Below are 24,248 nucleotides of genomic sequence, written 5' to 3' on the forward strand. Positions count from 1 at the left end.
CAAGTATTTCTGCCAAAGCCTTGCTTCATGAGAGAAAAGTATTTATTGTGTGCCACTGCTGTGTATAGAAAGCTCTCTGAAGCTGGAGACAGAGATTTTGGATGCACATATTTTTAGATAGAAGACCAATTTTTGGGTTCATTTTTTAAGAAAACTGGTTGAAAGACACTGAATCAAGATGTCTTTATTTTATGGCTTCTAAGGCATGTCTGATTTCATATAGTTTGAATACTTAAAGAATTACCAAAGTCAAACAAGAAAACACACACTCCCCCCACCCTTTCTGTCTCATTCCTAATTATATTAGGAAAAACTTTCTTCCCTGTGGGGGTGGTAAAGCACTGGAACCGGTTGTCCAGGGAAGTTGCGGATCCCTCATCCCTGGATGGGGCTTTGAGCAACCTGGTCTAGTGGAAGGTGTCTCTGCCCACAGCAGGGGTGTTGGACCTTGATATTCAAGGTCCCCTTCTGACCCAAAACCATTCTATGATTTTATGATTCTATGATCCCACAATATATCCAAAGGAAAAAAAAATAGGATAAATTTGAGGTACAGCTTTTTCTGCTTATGAAAGTGAAATAGTGACTGAAAAGTAAAAAGCTTGTTTTAACTTACTCCTTTGTTAAAAAAAAAATCTGTAGCCTAAATTTGGTTGTTTTTTTTTTTTCCTCATGAGCTTTAGCAGGGAGCATAATTCCACAGAGCTTCATTTTTTATTTCCCTGAAACTATCCAGGGATGTTCTCAGTAACACATAAGCTCTTGAAAAAATAGTTTTTAAAACATAATATCTCTGCCTAGCTGTTGGTTATGAAAACAGCTAATACAGCAATTTTTGAGGAATGTAAACTGTGTAAAGCACCAAGGTTAGGCAAACGGGAGACAATAATCACGGATTTGTAGGTCTCGGGAAGTCGAAAGAAAACGGCTGGAGGAAGCATCTGCTGTCCCCAGAGACGCCTCCAAGCTGGACCCCGCTGGCAGCGGAGCCGGCGGCGGCCGCTCCCTCCCGCGCCCGGCCGGCACCTGCGGGCGGGGGCTCCCGCTGCCATTGGCCTGGCGCCGCTTCCCGCCTCCTTTGAAAGCCGGGGAAGGGCGGGCGGCGGCCGTGCCTCGGCACTCGGGCAGCAGGGCCGGGCTGGGGCGGCGCGGGAGGCCGCAGGTGAGGCCGGGCAGGCGGCGGGAGCGCTGTCCCCGGGGTCCCTCGTGGGGGTGCGCGGCTCCTGTGAGCTCAGCGGGCCCCTTTGCTCGCGGGTGCTTCGTGCGAGGTGATAATGCCGGAGCGACGTTTGTGTGCTTAGTGTGGCAGCGCTTGGCTCGGCAGCTTACTGCTTTATAGTAACTAGTAGTCTTCTTTTTCTTTAAATTATTTTGGGGGGTTGACCTGTTAAGGTAGGCTTGCTATCTAAGCAGCTGAAGTTGTGCTTGATCCAGCTGTGGTGATTTATAAGCATGTTTCTTAAGGCTCCAGCCTCTCCAGTAGTAGGGCAGAACTGTGTACTTTGGAACTGGGGCTTATGAAGGAATGATGGAAAAACTTGTCTTGTGATTTCTATTGTGGCTTATCTTTTCATCCGCTTGTTCAGTTGCCAAAAAAGAGTGACATTAATGTGAATTTACAAGGTAAGCTTTCTTCTTCTTCTAAAGCCCTTGAAGATGAAAAAGAGTTAGTGAATGGATTAAAAATAATAATCTGGAGACCTAGAATTCATGTCATTGCTGAAATGCATCTAATTCAAAAACTCTGGAACTTATTTTTGTTAGGGGGTGTTTAAGGATTTAGGAAGTGTATACTGATGAAGAATCTCTTCATGGTATAATCCACTTACATTGGGCTTTTGTGTGTTTTACTCTTTCTTAATGGAGTGGGAACAATAAATCATTCTGGAGTTCCTCTATCTGTTTTAAGGTAGAAGTATGAACTAGCACCTTCACAGATATAATAGGGCTGCCATGAGAACCCGGGTACAGAATATAATGTTAGACCTGACTAGAAGTAGTTGGCAAGATTACCCTGATTTATATGCTACTTGAAGAAAAGGCAAGGAAGAACGGTTAGTGACTATAATTATGGCAGTGTATGGCATACTTCAATATTAAATATGTTTGTTTTCATCTGCCCTTGACACACCTGCAATAAAGGCTGCAAATGTATGTGAGCACCTAAGAACATATGTACTTATCAGTTAATTAGTTCTGAAACTACTTAGGTGGAGCACAGGTGCACAATTTTTGCCTATCAGTTTCTGCACAGAATTCTGCTATGGCTTGGCTGCATACACAAAAAAAGCTTTTTTTTTTTTTTTTTTTTTTTTGTAGTAATACTGTTTATTCTGTCTATTAACTGTGAAGTCAGCTTGAACTAGAAATTTCTGTATGGTTCTTGGTTTCCCCCACCACAAACCCAATCTTGCAGCTTCAGTTCTCCCATGGTAGGACTAAGCAGGATTCTGATTTCTACTTCTGAAAACTGGCCGAATGTCTCTTTGGAAATAGTCAGAATTTTAATGCACAAGCTGGCTGTGTTCTTTTATAGAATTACTGTTTCCAATAATATCCCTGCTGATCTCATGAAAGGGGGAAAAAGTAAACAGTAATGAAAAAGATGCTGGGTTTGTTCCAAGTGAATGGAACAGTAATTTTTTTCCTCAAAGCTCTGTTTCTGTATTCTCTCCCTCTCATCTGCCTCCCTGGGAGGTGAAGGGGAATGTGACTTGTATGTGAGTCTCCCCATGGAATTCTGTCTGTGTGTGCAAGGTTTCTTTTTCCTCAAAATGAGTTTTCATTTTGTAAGTCTTGTTATCTCTCACTTAATTCCTGTCTAAAAACAATCTTCTGAATTCAATTTAGTTTAAAGTAAAGGTCAGGAGATGTGCTGCTAATTTCCTCTGGCAAGTTTTGTGACTTCACAAATTTGCTGCTTGCTTTTGAAGGTTTGTTGTTATGCAGGACTTGCAAACAGTTTTTACCAGATTAGTTCAAGACCCTCTCCTGGAAGCTGCTCCTCACAGGTCCACCCCTGAGCGCTACACTTCAGCCTCTCATCTGCATGGATGGGCTTGTGGGGTTGGGTGTGAAGTGTAGCCTTGAACAGAGTAAGAAAATGTACTGCTACTTTTTACTTACTCAAATGCAGTGATTCAGAGAATATTATTATAGAGTAATGCTGGTGTTTCAGCTTACTGATCTCTCTACATAATTTGGAAAAGTGCCAGTAAAATTTCCGGTCTTTGCTTTTAACCTTTCTTCAGTGGTTCTTTTTTAATTATGGAAAACTAGAGGAGGCCTCTTTGCTTTGCCTGTAGATAGTTGTTTTTTTTTTTTTTCACTTGTGTTGCTGTTTCTACTCTTGATCTGTTGCTCTGTCTGTTATTATCCTCTCTGTATAACAGCTTGAAGTAAGATATGATTCTGCAAAGGCACGCATGTGATTGTGTCTGCAATAAGGCATATGTAGAGATCTCTGTAATCAGTTGGAAACAAATTCCCTGGCTATGGTACCTTTTTCTTTTTTTTCTTTAGATTTTATTTTAAAGGAAGCATTACCTACTTAGGAGAATTGGAGGGGGGTGTGGTGTGAGGGGAGATTACAGCAGCAGTAAAGAGAGCTGTGAGGTTCCAGCAGACCTCTTTGGTTCAGCACTACAGGTGTGTATGTGTATTCACCTAGCAACAGGAACAGCAGTAGCCTTGCTGAATTGTTTATCTGGTATAAGAGACTGTTTGCATTAAGGCTGCAGGAGATAAAACTTGGAAATCCTGGCACTCTGTCTGTAGAAGCGCCCTGGCTGTCACTGTTGGACCAGGGCAGTTTCCCTGTCCCACAGAAATCTGAGAGTGCGGAAAATTTTTCCACTCTGTGCTAGAATAAAGCAGATTCTCTCTTCCCTTCCCCCAAGCTTTTGTGGAAAAAAACAAAGTGTGAGCAACCCAAGCAGAATAGCCAATAGCTGGGTGAAGGGGGCTTTCCAGGGGTGTGACGAACAGAGGGTCAGGTGCCTTCCTCGAAGCCGGGCTTGTGTGCCGGGTGTGTGCCGCGCTCTGTCATGTGCCCGCTCGGCGCGCAGCCGGGTGGCTGGGGCAGGACAGGTGTGTATCGGCCGCAGCGAGTTTCGGTGAGGATGAGTTGACACCTTCTTCCCCTCCCTTCCTCCCCCGCCAATCACATGCTTCTTACACTGGAAAACTCCCAACAAAATCTGGCTGCTACGTAGTAATGGAGGAACTCTTTGGAAAACAAAAGCGGGGGGGGGGGGGAAATACCCCTCCACCCACCGCAAAAAAAAAAAAAAAAAAAAAAGGGCAAAAAAAAAAAAGCCAAACAAAACCACAAGGAAAGCTGAGTCCAGAGGCGGGGGTGAAACACTTGACAAGCAGGGGGTTTCAGTGCCAGTCATCTCTCACGTGAGCAGGTTTGGGGAAGTCAAATCCCCCGGCAGAACCGGGAAGCCCGTGGCTGCGGAGGGCGGCGGCGCTCGCCTGTGGCCTGGCTGCGGAGCGGCCCCGGCACCTGTGCCCGCGGGGGCGGGCGGTGCCCTTCCCGTAGCCGGCGTTTCAGGGCGGGCGGGGCAGGTGTCGGCGCCCCCTTTTGCGGGCTGACGCGGCCCTCGCCCGGCGGCAGCGGCTCGCGGGGGAGCCGTGCGGGGCGGGAGGAGCGGAGCGGGCGGGCAGGGCCGGGATGGGCCCGCTCGGGGCTGCCGCGGGCCCGGCTGAGGCGCACGCCGGGGCGGTGCGGGCGCGCGGCCCCGCCGGGAGGGGGCGGCGCGCGCGCGCAGAGGCGCGCGTCGGGGGGGCCGCGCGGGCGGGCGGGGCCGGCACCTTGCGCGGCGGGCGGGGGCTCCGGGAGGGCCGGGCGGGCCGCCCCGGACAGCGGCGGCCGCGGCAGCGCCGGGTGAGTCACTGCTTGGAAATGGAGTGGGCGGGCGTGCGCGTAGCAGAATGAATGATGTCAGGGAGTACCGCGGCGAGCATGAGGCTCGCGGCAAACGCGGCGGCGGCCTCAGCCCCGAACGAGCGCTGCCCCCGGCGCCCCCCGGCCCGGAGCCGCCCTCCAGCGGGAGAGCCCTTCCAGCTGCGGCACTGCTGAGGCAGGGAACCTCCGCGAGAAGTGTCGCCTCCGCCGCCGCCCTTAGAGCCGGTCCCTTTCGCCAGGAGCGAGAAGAGGCTGAGGCTGGGAGAGGAGCAAATTGCAGGGGAAGGTAGAGATTGTGGCAAACTTTCTAGCTGCTTCTGCGTGCTGCTGCCTCACTGGTGGGAGTGTCTGCCCGTAAGGAGCTGCAGAGCCCAAACCCAGGAGCCCTGAGGCTCCAAAAACGACTCCAGCCGCCTTTGGAGGACGATCTGCCAGCAGTGCAAGATTTTGCATATACGGCTGAGTAGGTAAGTTGGGAGCGGCGTAGGTGGCTTGAGAGCGTGGCGTACCACAGGTGCCCGCTTGGAGACCCTCTTTCACAGGAGACCTGCGGCTGTCGGCCGGATAGACACTGCGAAGAGCAGTCCCACGCTTGTCGGCTCCCGTTTCTAGCGGCCCCTCTAGCTTGGGAGGACACCTGCTGTTTTGATTTCTCTTGCCAACGTGGAACTTACCTAGTTTGAAAGTAATATTCTGTGGTTTTGGTGTGGGCAGTTGCGTACATACCTCTTAGAGCAGTACCACATACCTAGCTGCTCAGGAGGGGGCTTCAAAACGTGGGATTTCAGCTCAGGAAGATAAAGTATTATTATAAGGCTGTTGTAAAGGTCTTTTGTTGTAGGTTTGGGGTTTTTTTTTCTTATTGTGTGTCTGCTTTGTTCAAGCCACTCTTAAACTTCCTGAACTGCTGCTAAACTAAACTTTTGACTTAGTGGCAGGTTGCATTTCTTTTAATGTTGTGTGGTTTCTGGTGTCAATTTATCTCTAAATTCTTGTGAAAAGTAGTTAATCCATAGTCTTCTGGCAAAGTAAAAAAACTAGGATACAATGTAGAATATCTCTTGTTCAGTTTAGTCCATTTCTAAGCATTTTATTTTGTTTCATTTGGACACGTAGGAAATCAAACATCTGTCCTCAAACCACTTGACAGCTTTTAATTTATGCCCAGTTAATTATACAAGTGAATAGTTCCGTAGAAGCAGTAGCATAAACTGAGCTGGTGCGTGGTTCTTCATCTGAGACACCAGGCCTTACAGGAGTTTTGGCAGGCTTCACTTTAAACCACATTTATTAAATACTTTGTCCAAAATCAATTTGCTTTTTAAAATTATATTTAATGCAGTTACTTAGATGTATTATTATTTGACAAGGCAGGTTTTTTGAAGCTCTATAGCCTAAATATTTTCTCGCTGTGAAACTAATAACTTTTATTCCTTATTTTGCCCTAACTTAAATAATCTAGGGCTTAATTTACTAGAAAGATCAATGTGCTTGCTTCCATATTTCTTTCCTTTTAGGTTGCTAGTTCAAAATTAGACAGAGATTCACATTCTACAGAAAAACATATGCTTGTCTCTGTCCTTCACAAAAATATTCCAGTGTACCCTGGATCATATGTTAGTCTTAGAGAGCATTGGAGAAATCAAGTGGTGATTGGGAGAAACTTTAGGTGAAAATCTAAGGGGACAACAATAGTAAGGTGATAAAGGCCCCTAATGAAGTAGATTTCTGTGCTGTCCTTGAAGTGAACTTGCACAATGGAGAAATGACAACTTGAAGAGAGCAAAGATAGATTATTTTTTTTTAAGTCACCAGTTGGTAATCTCAATATAGAATGCTTTTACTCCTGTATTTTAAATATTGAGCCATGGATGGCGTGTTGATAAGTATCTCCTTTTCTGCATTGTAAAAGTGTGCTGTAGTTGTAATACTGTAAGACAGAAATTAATTCAGAACTGAATGTTTCAAGAAGACATCAGAAGTGTTCTATCAGGGATACTGTATAGTGAAAAACTGAAGATTTCCTTATCAATGCAAAAAACTCAGCCCACACACATACTTCCCTGTCTCTGGAAGAGCTGAATAAGAGACTTAATTTTAGGTATTTTTAATTCTAAAGCCTGGAGTTATTTATTTACAGTGTATGAGTATAGCATGTTAATGGTATGAAGACTGAAAAGTAGTGGATTTATTTTTTTAAGGATTAACAAAATAAATATTGAAACAAGTGATGGATTTAAAATAAATAAGTAACCTTTTTAAAGGAGCAGAAAACGCAGAAGAAGATTTTTGAAGAAATGGCTCATTACTCTTAAATCTCCTGGAACAGAAGTGGTCTTTGAAGATAGAGGTATTTGTAATGAAATGGCCTGCCTTTTCTGTTTGGATTATTTTTTCCCTAATTTTGGTGGGCTGTTGGCCTATGCTAGTTTTTGATGCTGTTTGTGGCGAGTGGACAATACAGATGCTGTGACATATTATTTAGTATGGCTGTGGTATTGCACTGGTCTGCACAGATGCTGCGAAGATTAATGTAACACTAGGTCCACTGTCTTCAGAGATCTCTCCCTGCTGGGAGAATTGTTTGTACCATGGACACCACTGTCCCCAAAGATGCTGTGCACACTAAGAATGCCAGGCATCCAGGCACCACTGTCCCAGCAGATGCTGAAGACCTTAAGAGCTGCTAATGGGAAAGTTTTATGTAACACAGATAGCTCTGTGTTATGTTTGTAACAGAAAGTCTATTCTGGATTTCTTTACTCTCCTGAAACCCAGCTGTTCTAGTGAGGCTCCAGGGCGTTGGTAACCACAAGCATCTCCTGTGTGAGGATGCTTGCTGAAGTTACCACTAACAGCTACCACTGCTTCTCTTCCCCAGAACAGATCTTGTGGGGATATGGGTGATAAAGAGAACAAAGTACTTCTTACCAATATAACTGGTTTTGGAAGTCTGTGGCTGTTGCTAGGAATTTTAATAAGACCAAAATATGAAGTAAAAGTAACTCGGCTTTAGGGAAACATGGTACTTACCCTCTAGCTAACATACATGCAGTATCTGTAAAATAAGGGGACTATTGTGCTTTGAGATCATGCTTGTGGTTGCTGAGTAAAACTTTCTGCTTACTGTCTGTCAGGTGGATCCTGCTTGCAATCTGATGGCATTTAAAAATGTTGGAGTTGAGTCTGTTGTATAGAAGAAATGGTTTGTCAGTGTCTGAGGCTGTTGAGGTGATCATTGCAAATAGAATGGTTCTTAATGAAACAGTGTTTGGGTTTAGATAATCAGAAAATAATGAGCATTGGTAATCAGGAGACCTTCACTGCATTCATTCTGACAAGAGAATTTTATAGCAAAAAAGCATATATTACTTTTTTTTTTTCAGAAAAAATAGTTTCTCCAATATGTAACTCCAGAATGGCAGAATGTCCTGTTTATTTGTAGGTACCCGAACAAAAAAAATCAGATGTCACTTACCCTCCCCAATTGACAGAGGTTAACTTTCAACTGCCATGTATAAATTTTAAGAGCATTTCACTTATTATTGATAAAATCTGTATACAAAAATGAAGTTGCTGATATTAGTCGATCTGTGAGGGTTCTGAAGTCGGATCTTGACAGTCACACATTGCAATGTCTTGCTGTTCCTAGCTTTTCTCCTGGCTTTTAGAGTTCATCTCTTTCTTCTCTGTTCAGTAGACTTTTGTTCCATTTTCTTCATAGTGATTTCCTCAGGCTGAGGAAATCCTAGTTACTAGGATCCTGTGGCATGCAGTGAGCTTTGCACTAAACACTGCAGTGTTGTGTCTGTGGTTACTGATGCAAATTAGGATTAGGGTTGTGCACCTGTTCTTCCTTGGGGAAATGCCGAGCCTCTTGGGCACAGCACTGAATGTTTTCAAAAGTTGCATCATCTTAATTTGGTTGATTTAAGCTGAACTGGCACAGAGCATTTAGGAATATGGCTAATTTTAAGAATGGTTAAATTTAAAATAAATTCCCCCTGGATTATTTTTGATTTAGAAGTAATCTGAAATCTTAAATGGAATTAAGAGAATTGGGTTCAGTTTTTCAGATAAGATGTAAGCATATCGTGACTGAAACTGGGAAGGAAGTTTAAAGTACAAATAATGATTAACTGAATCTTCAGTTACAGTAAGGTTACTTTGATGGTGAGATTGATATCACAAAAGGAATCAACGGAAGTGAGCAATAAACCCCAGGAAGCTACTGATATTTAGGGTGTTTTTTCTAACCCCCCATCTGGGAATTACAAACTGCCTGCAGCAGTTTATGATCACAGGTTTTCAAGGGTCCCCAGGCAATTGATTGTGTTCTTTGTGAAATGTTTCAGAGACAGGTTTGCATGTTAGTTGTCATAAGCCAGTATGGCCCCTGTAGAGTTCTGTAACCTCCTGCTTTTGGGAAAGGCCTTTTTGCCTAGAATGCCTGTTGCTGTCTTAGGCCTGTGTCAGTCTTGCTGTTACAGTAAGCTTAAATATTTAGAGTGAAGTTTTAAGTGCTAATATGGACTAAATACATATAAATAAAAAAGCCCAATATTAGTACATTTGTCTAAATTAGTATATTATTTCTGTCTTTATGTGAGTTCTGATAGCAAGGTGTCACTAAGAGCTATCGAAACTAACGAGTTTGTGTCTGTAGTGTCTAACTTAGAGAAGGATGGGTTTTTTGTTTTGCTTGATCATACATCCATGATCATAGTTCATGCCTCTAATAATAGAACTTGAATTTGATTGGGTTTTTTTGGTTGGTTGGTTTTGAGTGTGTGTGTTTTGGTTTTTTTTTTTAAATCTAAGTTAACTATAAAATAAACAGGAGTCTTTAATCCTGTCAGAGTGCAGAAATCTGTCCAGCCTCTAAGAACAGGCCTATTGGATCTTGTAAGACCTAAGCACAAGGTAATGTTTTCCATTTCTTGAAGTATTATTAGAAGTATTTTGGCATATGCCACCTCCCTAAAAGAATCTTTAATATAACTCTTGTGTCTTTAAAAGTCCTTTATTAAGAGGTCACCTGCTCTCACTACTTGGCTATTTTTTTTATGTTGAAATATGTTTGCATTTTCTAATCTTTCTCTTTTCAGAGTGTGTATTCTGCTTAGCCTCCTAAGATCTTAAACTGTTGTGTGATGAATGCTGAAAGACTTCTCACAGTTAGTTTCAGCCATGTGAAAGGTACATAACAGTGACAAAATGTTTACTTATGCACACACCCAAGTTCCTGCTTATGTTCACCCTAGTGCTGGCCAGTTGGTTAATGGAGCAGAGCTAAGTAAGGAGACAGGGTCTCCAGACTTTTTTTATCCAGTTTCAGCTGTGTTATGCTTATGTCCTGTCCAAGAAACTGAATTCAACTCTATATGCTTCATTTAATATTCCAGACTACTGCTAAATCAGAAACAATGAGGCAGTCTCCTTATTTAGGTGACATAATTTGCTGGAGAGAAGCAGCAGTAGAGAAGGTCATGCCTCATAGTCATTAATTCTGTCTTTCATCTGGAGGGCATGATATAATCCTGTAGCTTGTTGATAGTTATAGTATGCTTCCACAGTAATTACAGTTTATTTGATTATTTTTAAAATTTTTTTTACTTCCCCACATCAGCCTTGTGAATGGGAAGCTGCACTTGCTGTCTGCAGATGCTTTATGCCAAATACTGCTTCCCATGTCTTGGTCTGAGACTGAACACAGGCTGTATTGGAGCAAAGTGTTCCCATCACTGCAGTTGCTTAAAAAGGACATCTTAAAAGCTGTAATGCTGTGTTACTGTCTTAACAGTGCTAAAGCAACCATTAATGTAGAATTCTGTTTCATCTTATGACAGTTATTCTGCTTCAAATTTATGTACTACAGTTTCAGTAAAAAAATCAAAAGCATTTAAACTGAAATTCTGAAAGCCCTGTTTTGTTTTGGTGGGATTTTTTTTCTGTAAAACTGAGAGATATTAATTCTTATGACTCTCATTTGGATTAATTCATTGGTGCTGTTTTTTTCTGGTAACTTCACTTTTTCAGGAGTGTATAGAAACTGGATATGTTGTAGCATAAAAAGTTAACTCATGTTACTTTTAGTTCCTGTTTATTAGGAGCCTAACAGAAGTCCTACCAAAGTTTGTGGTTTTTCCTGTTTTCATAATACTGTACTAATCTGTAAGGATGCCAGGTATGAGTTCCTTACAATGCCAGTCTGAGAACCATGAGCTTGTCTTCATTTGATTTTACTCAGATTTTATGTTAGTTTGAGTGTCACTTGACAAGAGTTCATTCTTGTCTTCTGGCATACCATCTTGGTCTTTTAGAGGCCAAAATTTGGCTCTAATTTATAAGTAAAAAAAAATTAGTACACTTGCTGAAGCTGTGTTACTGAAATGCAGATGCTGTTTTTCACAGAATTGCTTGCAAGTTACTTTGAAAGCATGTCTATCCTTTGCATGCAGCTATAGGGAATGATCTTGAAATTTTGGGGAAAAAAAATCAACTCCACTTGATGTGGAAAATGTGCCAGAAGGCTAAAGCTAGTCCTCCAAAGTGAAACTGTTTATTTCCATTCTGTGAGAAAGCACGTTGGCTGAAGTTGTTTGAATCCTATTATTGGCTATTAAAAGTGCTCATGCACTAACATAGAAAAACAACACTCCAGTGTTTTTGTTTTCCTAGAAAAATTTAACTTTCATGGTGGATTTCAGTCTTGTGAGGAAGGGCTGTGGCATCCTGTTTGGCACTGAAGCAAGAAGTATTAAAAGCATTGTTCCTTCCAAGGTGCCGCAGTGAACTTAGAAGTTAAATTGGGAGTTAATATTAAGGCAACTTATTGAGGAGTTTAGTGTTATGAGTTTGAACTTCTGTCCACTGCAGTGATTGTATCCTGAGTTTCAGATTATTCAAAATTCATCTTTTTAGTGATAACTATGACTTGGAAACTGAATACTACACATGCTGCACAGCTGAATGGCAAGTGCTTTCCAATGAGAAAGGTTTTCTTGTTGGCCTTTGTTTTGTGTTCTGCAGTAACCATAGTCATGAGCTTCCTCCATGCAGGTCTTAAAAAATGGCTCAGCTATTTCCATGTGTGCAAACAAGCATAAGTGTTAAGATAGGTAACATTTCTTCATTCTTCTGTTTGGAACAAACTATGTAATGTAGGGTGGAATAATGTGTCTCTCTCTGGTAAAGTCAGTAACTTGTACTGACTTTTGAAGGTTAAGATGGATGAAATTAATCTCAGCTGACTATCAACATTGCAAGACATAATACCTCAAATAGCAAAGCTTAAGTTGTTAGGCTAAATAAGTATACTTCTTGCTCTTAAAGTATTTTTCTTTGAGGTGAAGTGCTTGGGGTTTTTTAAAGTGTAATTTTACAGACTGCAGGCAGCTTAGGCTTTTTTGTGTGCATTACTCCTAGTCACTAGACAATCTGAACTAGGTAAGGTGCATGGCTTAGCTTTACTGTGCAGAATGTTCCCATAAAGTTTCTTATTTGGTTTTTTTTCCTTAATTTGTAGTAAGATGAAGTTTATATTAAAGTCTTAAACATCATAGAGGTTGACTAAACTAATTACCTTTTCTATATTTGAAGAGCTCAGAACTGAATGACAGAACTTAAAATGGGATACTATTCCCTTTCCAAAGCCTGGAGCGCAGAGGAGAGGGTAGAAAGGCAGAAGCTCTCTGTTCTTCTATTCTGCAGCAAGGGCAAACACTAGAACTATGTTCTCCTACCTTGCTGTAACTCTTTTGAGTGTGCACACATGTGCCTTCTTCCTATTCTCCCTCTGCATCCCACGGTGGTAGAATCAGGAGCAAATCTTTTAGCTCTGCCAGCCTTTCTAGAACGTGTGACAGAGGCAACACAGTTTAGTCACAATTTGACTGTAATGTGTGTAACATGCTGATAAAGTTCATTCTTATCAAAGTCTCTATTGCAGTTACAAGGACAGCTACAGGAAGAATATTGTACTTTGGCTTCCATAATTTGCTTGAAGAACCATTATCTTGATTCATCTTCCGTAACACTATTATGAAGATGCTTCTGATTTTAATGGTTTGTATTGCTCAGAAGGTTTTAGACTGATGTTACATAGCTTATAATTTGGTCATGCATTGTTGAGAATGTAGCATGAAAAATGTCCTGGTGTTTGTGGTGATATTCTATAGTGTTTCCAGTTAGAATCAGAGAAAAAGGCTTTCTCATTTCATCCAAAGGCTTGTAAACTGCAGGATGGTGTTTTTAGTGTTGTGCATTTGTCATAGTGCATGAATGGAGAAAAAGACAAATCTTAGTGGACAGAAAATGTATTGCTATTTAGGATGATGTTTTTGTCTTGTCACTATTATGACTGTTTTACAACACTGTTTGCACACCTCTCATCTCCTCTTTTCATGAGTCCTGTTGGTCTTGGAGAGCTCAAAGGTCTGAGAGGAGCTTTGTGTCTGTTTACCTCTTAACCAGGCAGCACCCACCCAGTGATTGCCCATGAGATACGTTTGCAGATAACCAAGCTGTAAGTCAGATAGATTTTCATGCTGGTACATGTCAAAGAACAGGTAGCTTTTTACCTAAGTTACAGCTCTAGGAGCCTGTGCTGTGTGTGAGCCCCTTGTCTTGAGATTTTCTGTCTCCTGTATATGTTAAGAAAGTGGTTTGTGTAGTTAGACTGAATAGTACCTGTTCCAGTTGGTGTTTGTTGGAAGTTTTTGTTTGCTTGTTGCTTTGTGTTTGTTTTTTCAATTGCCTGCTGTGAAGTCTGCACATTAGCTCAAATGTTGAGGGTTAGTGGCAAGTCACTTCTTCCTGGAAAGTGCCTCAGTATGTGTTTGTGAATATTCAGTGTTCTGGTGTCTGAATATGCTTAAGGAATTTTACTGCAAGTTTTTATCCTGGACAATTCAGGTGATTGCCCTGACTGCCTCCCTATGGAATAAGAGATCAGTTTGTGTTCTTGCCCCATAGAAACACAACTGAACAAGTGTCAGTTCTGTCTAAGTCTGTTTTATAAATATTACTGTCAGACATGAGGAAGCTTTGGGAAGCCATGAACTTTCTCTGAACAATCCTTTTTAGATTTAAATCCAACTCATGCTGTTGGATTTAAACTTCAATACTTAACTTGTTTGAGTGTATTCTGTAAGCTCTTCCAGGAATATAAGGAGAAATGTAGGCTATGCAGATGCCTTAATTCTAGAGATGTGGCACTTTTCTGCATCAGACCCACACATCTGAGTATTCTATACTTAGGGCAGCTCACAATGTGCTTTATGTGAAAAGGCAATTAGATTTGTTCAGAATTATTTTTTGGGCTGATTTGTTTACAGTCTTTGCTGGACTGTAACACTGCTGTGTTTAAAACCTGTTTCTTTTCTGTTCTTTGTCTTGCATGAGATATGGAGCTCATTTGGAAGGTTTCAGGGAGGAATAATATACCTGCTGTAGGGCATAGATTCTCTTCTGAAGATCTGTGAAATTCTGACTCAATTTTTGTCTTGTGCTAGAACAGCATTTTGCATTCCTTGTGTTAAAAGACTCTTTTGAAACAGGGTTTTTTAAACTTTTTTAGTGTTAAAGTACTAGGAAGGAGAGAAAATGGATCTGCTCCTGGATTTCAGATTCATTTCTACTGTTCTTTACCAATAAAACTTACCAATGCATGGGTAACCTGTGATCCACTATTGTTTATACAGGTGTGCAATATGGATAACTGCACTTCTTGTGGTTCAATAAAATTAACATTGTCCTGTCATATAAGTTAAACATGCATGGCCTAGACTTGTTGCATGAACTTAACTAATTAATTCTGCTGCACTGGCAGTGGAACAGATTAACATGGGCTGGAATATGCTAGTATCCCAGCCTGACTTCTGCTTCCAAATAAATAAAATGTCTTCCTGGGTGGTAGCTTTTATGGCCAGTCCTGAACCATCCCCATCTTTGTATGTTGTCTTGATAAAGCAGTGTTAAGAAATTCCATGAGCTGGGATTGGTATGGAATGTTTCAGGCCATCTTGGTCTGCCCCAGCTGTCATGAACGTCTTAGCACGCCTCTTGAGTTATGGTTGTAAGCTAATATAATGTGGAATTTTGATTTCTTCCTAATTGGCTTGCATGAGTCTAGAAGGCTGTTGCCTTTGCTCTGCAGACCTGTAATTGCTCCTGTGGGGGTGTTTCTTGTTATACAATGTCTGTCATGCAGGGTGTGGCATTCACCTGTTTAATATTGCCATGTGCAAGTTTTGTGCTTCAATTGTGCACCTTTGAAATGGTGAAGTTACTCAGCTTTTAAAGTAGTGCTCAAGTGCAGCTGATGTGGGGACCTTCTAGGTTAAATCCCTGTGAGACTTCCCTTTCTTCTCTTTGCTGTATGTCTAGAATAGATTTGAATTTAGGTGTTCTTGGTGCCACTGATGCTTGGATGTGCCCTCCTCCTCCTGGCAAGATGATACTCCCCCAGAGGAGAGTAGTTGACAGCAAAGACACCTGCAGTGGCTCCAGCTGCAAAGTGTAGCATCCTGCAACAGGTGATTTTAGCAGAGGCTGTGCTGTGCAAGCCCTTGTCCTGGCCTGCATAGCCAGGTAAGTACCTTAAAAATGGCCTGGCTTGCTGTAGTGCTCTGTTAATGAAAGCTCTTGAAATCCAAGCCACTGTTGGGTCTTGAATTCAAGCTACGCTCTCGACAACAATTTTCTCGGATTATGCCCATTTGTCCTAAATTTAGAGCCAGAATGTGATCTGTCCTTGCTGATAGATGCAGATCTTTTGATATATTTGGTATTTTTGAGGAAAACTTATGCAGGAACACAGCAGAAATAGCAGTATGTAATAAGATAGTGTCCTCCTTCATGGAAAAAGACAGTTGGTAGACCAGAATAATTATTTTTACTGTGCCCTAATTTTGCCAAGTTCTTCATTCTCTTCTTTTAAAACTGCTTGGCACTATTTCCAGTTGAACACTTAGTTCTGTCCTTAGACTTTTGCAACTGATCACGTGGTATTAGTTGATTCACCACTTATTTACTGTACACCATGGCTACTTAGCACACATTCACATCACTGGTCTCAGGGAGTCTAGAGATGAGACTGACTTTGTCCCAAACAGTTTTGTCAGCTGCAGTTCTGACTGAGGAACAGTTTATAGAATCTTTGGCCCTCCATGTTTCAGATAGTCTACATGGCACATCTTTGGCCTCCCTTCTTCTTCCCAAATCATTGAGTATCTAGATGTCTGCTGGACATTGGGATAAGAATGTCATAAAATGCTTTTTGGATAATTTCTATAGAATACTTTCTATTTTAAAGTAAGCTTTAGGGCCTCCCATAAAAATGTGACCAAAAATAAGGATGTATGTTTGTAAATCACTTTTTTCAAATATCCTTCTTGAAACATCTTTTTTGATGACTCATTCTTTACTTCTTCTGCCCTAAAATTTTTCATGGACGGTAAGACAAAGATCAGAAGTGGTCCTGGTTTCCAGCCTGTGGGGTTTTTTTCCTGTGGAAATAATCTCTTGACTCAAAATTTTAAGTTACAGTAATGTTACTTAAATGAAGAAATGGAAAATAATGTTCAGTGCAGCACATTGTGCTGCTGGTATGAATGCCATTTAGCAGGCAATTTGATTGGCCAGCTTGTATTTCCACTTCACATTCAGCCTGGATTGATTTGAGTGATCATTTGCTTGCCTGTGCTTCAAAAGAGAGCAGGTTCAGTGATGACCAGAAGCCTTCCTTGAGTACAGCACATAGTTGAAGGTGTGGAAGCTGCTACTTGAGGTACATGATGATACAGTGTAATGTACATCATCCTGTGTAGATTGAGAGTCACCTCAGTACCTTCACACCAGGTTTTACCAACTGGGAGGATAAGATCAATGTAATTTCAGCCATTAATTTAATTTGTTCCTTTTTAGTTATGCTGTGTGTGCATGATGTGCAAGATGTAGGTGTTACAAAGCAGTTGTGTGATGTTACAATGAAAGACTGTAATGGTAGCTTTTTAGGAGCAATGATGACTTTTCAGCTGAAGATGCTATTCAGCTGTTTTCTTGCAGAAATAGTTTTAATCTTATATTTTTAATAAGTGGGAATTTGAACATCACCAACTTCCTCATTTCAGTCCTTTCTAAGTTGGTTCTTTTTAAAAGCTCTTAAAAAGCAAAAAGAATTCTCAAACTATTAGGCAAGAAGGGGAAGACAAATAAATGAAAGTACTGATGGGAATGGTGAAAACCTTTATGCTGAGTCTCATGAGCTGCTTGGCATGAAGGAATTTTGTTATTGCCCTGGTATTCAATGCAGGGTTGTTCTTACCGAAGGCTGCAGTTCAGCAGGGAATAATGAAGAGAGGTTGAAATTATTTTGGAGATGTTTAGTTAGGTTCTTAAATAGTAGCTCTGTGAGGGACAGTAAAAACATATTAAAAGGATTCTTGGCCTCTTTTTATGACCTCTAGGGTGGGGCTGAAATGGAGATAGCAAAATATATGAGAAGGGTATTACAGAAAGGTTTTAGATTATAGTTGTCATTATTTTCCACTGCTGCCCCACTGTTAACATCCTCTCAGAAAATTTATTCAACAATGATATCCTGTATTGTGGGGAGATAGGATAATCACTTCTCCTGCCTGGCAAGCTAAGGAAATGAGTGTCCTGTTCATCAGTCTGTGTCAGAAACAAAAATGAAGAAGGAAGTGTTGAAGTGCGTAGTACTTAAGTGTTTAGTATTTAAAGCTAAACACTGTCTTTTCTTAATTAAATAATATAAAAAGGAAATATTTTTTCTTGCCAGCATAATGTGGAAAGTATTTTCTTCTATTAATAGAAAGCTTTGAGCTAATGGAATACTTGTTGAAGTTTAAAGAAAACCATGGCACTGCACTGGAAGCTTAGGCTCTGATGCCTTTTTTAACTGTATAGTGCTTCAAGTTGGTGCATAGAACTTCAATGAGAAACCCAGTTACCTATGGAAAGCTTAATATAATTTTGGTTATTGCAAACTGGAAGCTTGAAGAGCTATTATGAAAGGGTTCTTTGCTGCTTTTCTAATCCCCTAAGTAAACATGTCTGGATTGCTCTTGGTAATGGCTGAAATTTGTCAGTACTCTTGACTTGGTGTTAGGATTAAATTTACCAGGTTTTAGTTCTGAAAGTGTCCACAGAAGCTGGGGAGGGGGGCGATGTTGGCAGGGTACTGTTAAGGAAGCATGTAGTGTATGAGCTAGATGTAGATTTGGATGTCTGAGCCTGTAAACAAACAGCTTGAATGAGGGATCTGTGTATTCCCATCTCTGGTTGACAGGGGTTGCTGATTGTGATGCACAAGCCTTAGGCTGCTTGGTGGTAGGCGTGGCAGGAAGGTAAAGGGGAAGACCAAAATAGGAGCTACATCATGTTTCTTGGGGAGTTTTAGTCACTCAGTTAAGAGGGATGATGCTCACAGTAAACAAATACTCCTAAAGTTTTCCAGGCAACTACATCAACAGAGTTGAGCAAGCTGAAAACTTTGGAGTTCTTAGGGAGAAGAGAGGGGAAGCAAGTCATTGATTCTTTTCTGACCGGTTTTAACACTGTGCATGTGCTAGTCTTCTGTTGTTGGCACAGAGGGTAAAACATTGGTCAGAATGCCATCAGACAAGGGTGTGTGTGGGTGTGTAGATATGGGTGTGCTGCTGCTTGAGTCTCTGAACACAGCAAGTGTTGCTGCTATGTACAGAGTCACAGTTTGTAATGTGCCACATGAACTGAGGGATAGCTGAGCCAGCTTGTAGTGTGATACTAATTAGTTTTAAATATGCCCTGTCCTAAGAACTCATGTGGGGTGAGGATTACAGTCCTATGCTTTGCAAGGACTATTGTCTGTTTCAGGCTTTTAAAAAGGTGAATTATGAGATAGAGGACTCTGTGTATACCTCAGTGCTAAAAGCTTTTCTCTGGATTGTGCCACTTTTCTGTGTATTACTGCTGATATTGTAAAATGCTGTGCAGATTTAAGCAATTACTGTCCTCTCACTTTAAACTTCTAAGGAGGAGGGTTCTTGTTGCTGCAGAAAGTACACTAGAATGTTCTCAGAAATGTGACCTCTTACTTGCATGTGGGAAAGGCTGTGGATGTTGTTTGGTTGGACTTCAGCAGGGCCTCTGGCACTGTCTCCCACAGCACACTCTGGAAAAGCTGCAGCCCCTGGCTTGGACAGGAGCACTCTTTGCTGGGTTCAGAACTGGCTGGATGGCCAGGCCAGAGAGTGGTGGGGAATGGTGCTGCATCCAGCGGGGGGCCTGTCACCAGTGGTGTCCTTCAGGGGTCTGTGCTTAGGCCAGCTCTGTTCAGTATCTTCACTGATGACATGGATGAAGGGATTGAGTCTTTAATTAGTAAATTTGGGTCTGACACTAAGCTGGGAGTGTGTGTTGATCTGTTGGAAGGTAGGAGGGCTCTGCAGAGAGACCTGGAAAGTTGGATGGATGGGTGGAATCCAGTGGGATGAAGTTTAACATGTCCAAGTGCTGAGTCCTGCATTTTGGCCACAACAACCCCCTGCAGCATTATAGGCTGGGGACGGTGTGGCTGGACAGTGCCAGGCAGAAAGGGACCTGGGGGTGCTGGTTGGCACCAGCTGGACATGAGCCAGCAGTGTCCTGGTGGCCAGGGAGGCCAAGGGCATCCTGGGCTGAGTCAGGGACAGTGTGGCCAGCAGGAGCAGGGAGTTCACTCTGCCCCTGTGCTGGGCACTGCTGAGGCCGCACCTCGAGTGCTGTGTCCGGTTCTGGCCCCTCAGTTTGGGAAGGACATTGAGATTCTGGAGCACGTCCAGAGGAGGCAAGGAGGCTGGAGAGGGGCTTGGAGCACAGACCCTGTGAGGAACGACTGAAGGAGCTGGGGGTGTTTAGCCTGGAGAAAAGGAGACTCAGAGGTGACCTTGTCACTCTCTGCAGCTCCCTGAGAGGTGGCTGTGTCAGGTGGGGTTGGTCTCTTTCTCCAGGCAGCGCTGACAGAACGAGAGGACACAGCCTTAAGCTGTGCCAAGGGAAATATAGGTTGGATATTAGGAGAAAGTTTTCACAGAAAGAGTGGTAAAGTACTGGAGTGGCCTGGGGGAATGGTGGAGTCACCATCCCTGCATGTGTTTAACAAGAGACCTGATGTGGCATTCAGTGCCGTGGTTTAGTTGAGGTTTTAGGGCATGGGATCATCTTGAAGGTGTGATTTTGGTGTTGGCACAGCTGCTTTTTGGAAGTAGCATAGGGGGAAAATTTGACAGGCAATATCTTCTTAATAATTACTCAGATATTTTCAGGGTATATCACAGATCAATTTACTGTTATGTAACTTCCTCTTCTAGCTGCATGATGGCTGATAAGCTGTCACACAGTCACTTTAAAGCACACATTAGTCATTGTGACTCCTCACTGCCCTGTACTGAAAGTGGTGACTAATCTCTGGGTCTGACTTTCCATTATGAAGTGCAACCTTTACCCTTGGTAACTAGGTGGAGGACTTGACAAAATAGTCTAAAGCATTCCTGCCTCCTGTGCTGGGTCCCCCTTACCTCACAGCCAGTGTCTGCAACTTTTGAGTCAGCTTGGAAAGATTTGAGGCATTTGTTGTGCTGCTAGGCTCTTAATAAATCTTTAGACTTTGCTATCTCTTTGAGAAGAATCTTGCTTTGGGTAGTGGCTCTTAAGCAGTGTCTGTGAAGCTCTAGCAGAATGAAAGACGCCAGCGTGCACATAAAAGCCTGATCCAGAGGCTTATTTTGGCACTCATTTTTGGCATTTTGTCTGATGAAACTGAGGTAGAACAGTGACTTCCATACTTTGTACAGTGTTTATAATAGGCTTTTGTAATGAATAGAAGAAAGTTACGAGCCAAACATTTTTTTTTGCAATGTTACAAAATATGCAGTGGTAGAGAACCTTTTTGCCTTTATTCAAAAGCAGCTGATTCAGAGCTTAAATATCACTTCAGGTTAGCAGACCTGAAATACTGAAACAGTCTCATTTTAGAGAGTATGGGTTAAGCAGGAAGAAGACTTAATCTTTTTTTTTCTGCTATAAAAAAGTTGTGAGGGAGTCTTTAGGCTTTAACGTTGGAATAACATTAATACTACTTTCAGCTCTGTTGAAAGGGGATTTAGCAGTGTGCATTGACAGTGAAGGCAGACAACATTGTCCTGAGCTGTATTTAATAGGAACATAGTCATTATTTATAGGAAATGATTATTCCTCTCTGCTCAGTACTACTTGGCTGTCTAGAATACTGTACATGGTTTTTGGTGCTTTACCCTGGCAAAACATGAGATGGCAACAAGGCCAGCAGGGGGACCGTGAGGGTAGGGTGGTCAGGAGGCTGGAGCACAGGCCTGGGAAGGGAGGTGGGGGGAGCCTGGGTTGCTTCAGCCTGAAGAGGAGCAGTCTCAGAGGTACCTGACTGCAGCCCCCCCATACCTGCAAGGATGCCATCAGGAACATGGGGGGCCAGGCTCTTCACAGCACTGGGGAGACACAAAGGCTGGGACTTCTAATAAGTAGATACAAAACCAGTAGACTTAACAATTAAAAAACAGCAAAACAGCAAAAATAAGTCCAGCTTTCGCTGTGAGAACAGCCGTGCAGTGAAACAAGCTGTGTGGGGAGGTTGTGCTTCTTTGTAGGCATGAAAAGTACAGCTGGATTGAAACCCTGAGTCACTGCTGATCCTGGCCAGAGGCCCAGGGACCTCCTGAGGTTTCTTCTAACCTGAATGATTCTGTTTGTTCTGCTGGTTCTACAGATGTATGACTGACCATTCTCAAAACACTTGTTTTAGGGAAGACTGTTAACCTGCAAATAAAACCAACTTTGTCATGTACATATGGTTTATTTCTAGAATGAGTTACAGTAGCACTAAAAGATAAGTATTGGACAGCTATTGTGATCTTGTTTCTTGAAAGATAAGGGTAATACTAATCACAAGGAAAATCTAGCCATGTCATGGTGTCACCTTTAAAGGACATCAGACTCTTAGTTACCAAATACAATCCTTCAGAGTCTGGGGACCAAACAGTTCAAGAGTTTGAAGATCCCTTCAAGCAGTTAAGGCAAACCTACTCAGCAGTGTTCAAAATTATAAAAGAGCTTAAAGATACTTTTTTTTTCCTTGCTTGTTCAGTTTCTGAGGACAGGTTGGAGGGGGCTTTAAGGACTTGCTCTAGTGGAAGGTGTCCCTGCTCATAGCAGGAGAGTTGGAACTAGATGACCTTTAAGGTCATTTTTAACCCAAACCATTCTGTGGTGCTACAAAATGGGGGTTTTTTGGGTGCTTTTTGGGACATACTGTTTCAGAACCTGGCGCTGCTGTAGAACACACTGGATAATGAATTACTAGGAAAATGAAACCTAACATACTTGTTACTATTAAGAGGTATGAAGAAACAGAATTCCACAGGACTGGTAAACCTTGGTTTGTACAAATGGATAACTTGTAACTTTGAAGCTTTCTCTCCTCTCTTTAGTGTAGGGATTTAGTCCTTAAATATGTCTTCTGTTGGTATATTAGTAATCCTAAATGAGGGACTTACAAATCCCCCTCTCAGGGTACAGGGAGTAACTGCTCTGTTTCTACTGCTGCAAATAACTGCATATGATGTAAATAGTTAATTATTTTTTAATAAAAAAGCTAACATTTCTGCAAGTGATAATGTGATGATAATGAACGGTACTTTTGTAATCCAGCTTTGTTTTACTTGCAATTCTTTAGCATCACAGCAGTTGTCTTCTGGAGGTTTTGGGTGGTGTTGGGCTTGTTTTTTCTTCCTTCCAGCAGCCTGCATGCTGTGAGATGTACATATAGCCTGGAGGAATGGATAGTGAGGTCTGGAATGCTTTCAAAAATCAAAATTAAGGAGAAACCCCTAAAAGGAAGTTTTTATTCATTGCTGTGTAGATGACAGTGGTAACCTGGCTTTTTAAAATTCTAGTTCCATAGGTAGTCCTAAAAATTTAACTGATGAAAATACAAGCTAGCAAAAAAATTGTCTGCCAGTAACTGTGTGATACAGATAAGTTACTTCAAATCGAACTTTGTTTGCACACCCCTTTTCTTCAGTTACCAAATACAGCTGTATCAAATATTTGATTGATTACCAACCTTAACAAAAAGCTTTAAAATAGTACTATCAGAAGTCTTTTCCATTTTGTATATGAAAGTATAGCTTCTCTTAATGTCAGAATAGATCAGTCTCACAGTTTTGGATATTCTTGTTCAAGTAGTGTTTAAACAGCAGGTTAAGAACTGCTTATTTGAAAACCCTATGCAAATTGTGACTATTCAGTCCTTCATAAATTATAGAAATTAAAATATTTTGAGAAATGTGCAAGTTCCAATACTGGATGAGAAATACCGTTTGGGAGCTAACTTTATGTGAAAATGACCTTTAGATGAAAATTGGATGACTAAGAAGCTAAATAAAACTCTGTTATTCTTAAGTTCTAGCATAAAGAGCCAAACGCAGACATGCTTTCTGGTGCTTGTCTCAAAGCTGTGCCCCCCATCAACTATTTTCTTTCAAATGACAGTCAAATGGGGATGCAGAGAGCTAAGGGCTGCTGTTTGCATGGGAGCAGGTAGGAGCTCATGATAAAATGATAAAATTTCTTCCTACTTTAAAAAAAACTTCTTCCTTTAGCATCTTGTTAATTCTAAAGATTTTCTTTGAAATATGTTGTTCCTTGAGGCAGTTATGATTTTTGCTGTAAAGCTGCTGCTTAAGAAACTCTTCTTCTTTATAAGGTAACATTCATTTTTAGAAGGTATAGAAGTGGTTCCAAAAGGAAAACTTTCCTAAAACTTGGAGGTATCCCTTATAGGAATTTTATTTATCCTTTTGGGTTACTTGGCCAGTTATTTGTGAGTTTGAGACTTCCCCAGTAGTTGCTCCCTATTTTAGAGCAATTTAGTATGCTTTTCAGACCTAGGTGTTGGCAGGATGGCCAGGTGTAAGCATTGCTGCCTGCTTGCTGAAGGCCTTCTCCTAGGCAGTTTGTGGGCATCTTCTGGTTTTGATATTGGGAAGTTTTGGATTTGGCAAAAAAAATCAAATGGATATTTTATCAAAAGGATCATAAGGACAACATGAAGCTAAAAGGAACCACTTTGGGTGGTGAATTATATTTGAACTGGGGACAGGAACTTGGCAGAAGAGCCTGTGCATTTCTGGGGAGTTCCTTTTACAGCCAGTAGCAGAGGATGATTAGGCTGGTGGTGCTCTGTATCTGTCACTTCTCTGGCCAGTCAGATTGGCAGCAAGGGACTGAGAGACTTCTGTCTTTTTCATCAATAGAG

General features: G+C 41.7%; 1 protein-coding gene across 4 annotated transcripts in view; it reads left to right on the plus strand.

Moving 5' to 3' along the window:
- The first annotated feature begins 1,045 nt into the window (after window positions 1-1,045).
- Window positions 1,046-24,248, plus strand: part of SGMS2 (sphingomyelin synthase 2) — a 36,334-nt gene continuing 13,131 nt past the window's right edge. The window contains exon 1 of one of the 4 annotated variants that reach the window (XM_064710930.1): window positions 1,046-1,162. The gene's annotated coding sequence lies outside the window, so the exon portion shown is untranslated. Of the gene's footprint in view, window positions 1,163-4,819; window positions 4,892-4,950; window positions 5,380-23,408; window positions 23,531-24,248 lie in introns of those variants that run through there. The other 3 variants (XM_064710931.1, XM_064710929.1, XM_064710932.1) reach the window with 3 other exon arrangements.

The sequence above is a fragment of the Zonotrichia leucophrys genome, chromosome 4, assembly GCF_028769735.1.
Source record: "Zonotrichia leucophrys gambelii isolate GWCS_2022_RI chromosome 4, RI_Zleu_2.0, whole genome shotgun sequence".
Taxonomy (NCBI): Eukaryota; Metazoa; Chordata; class Aves; order Passeriformes; family Passerellidae; genus Zonotrichia; species Zonotrichia leucophrys.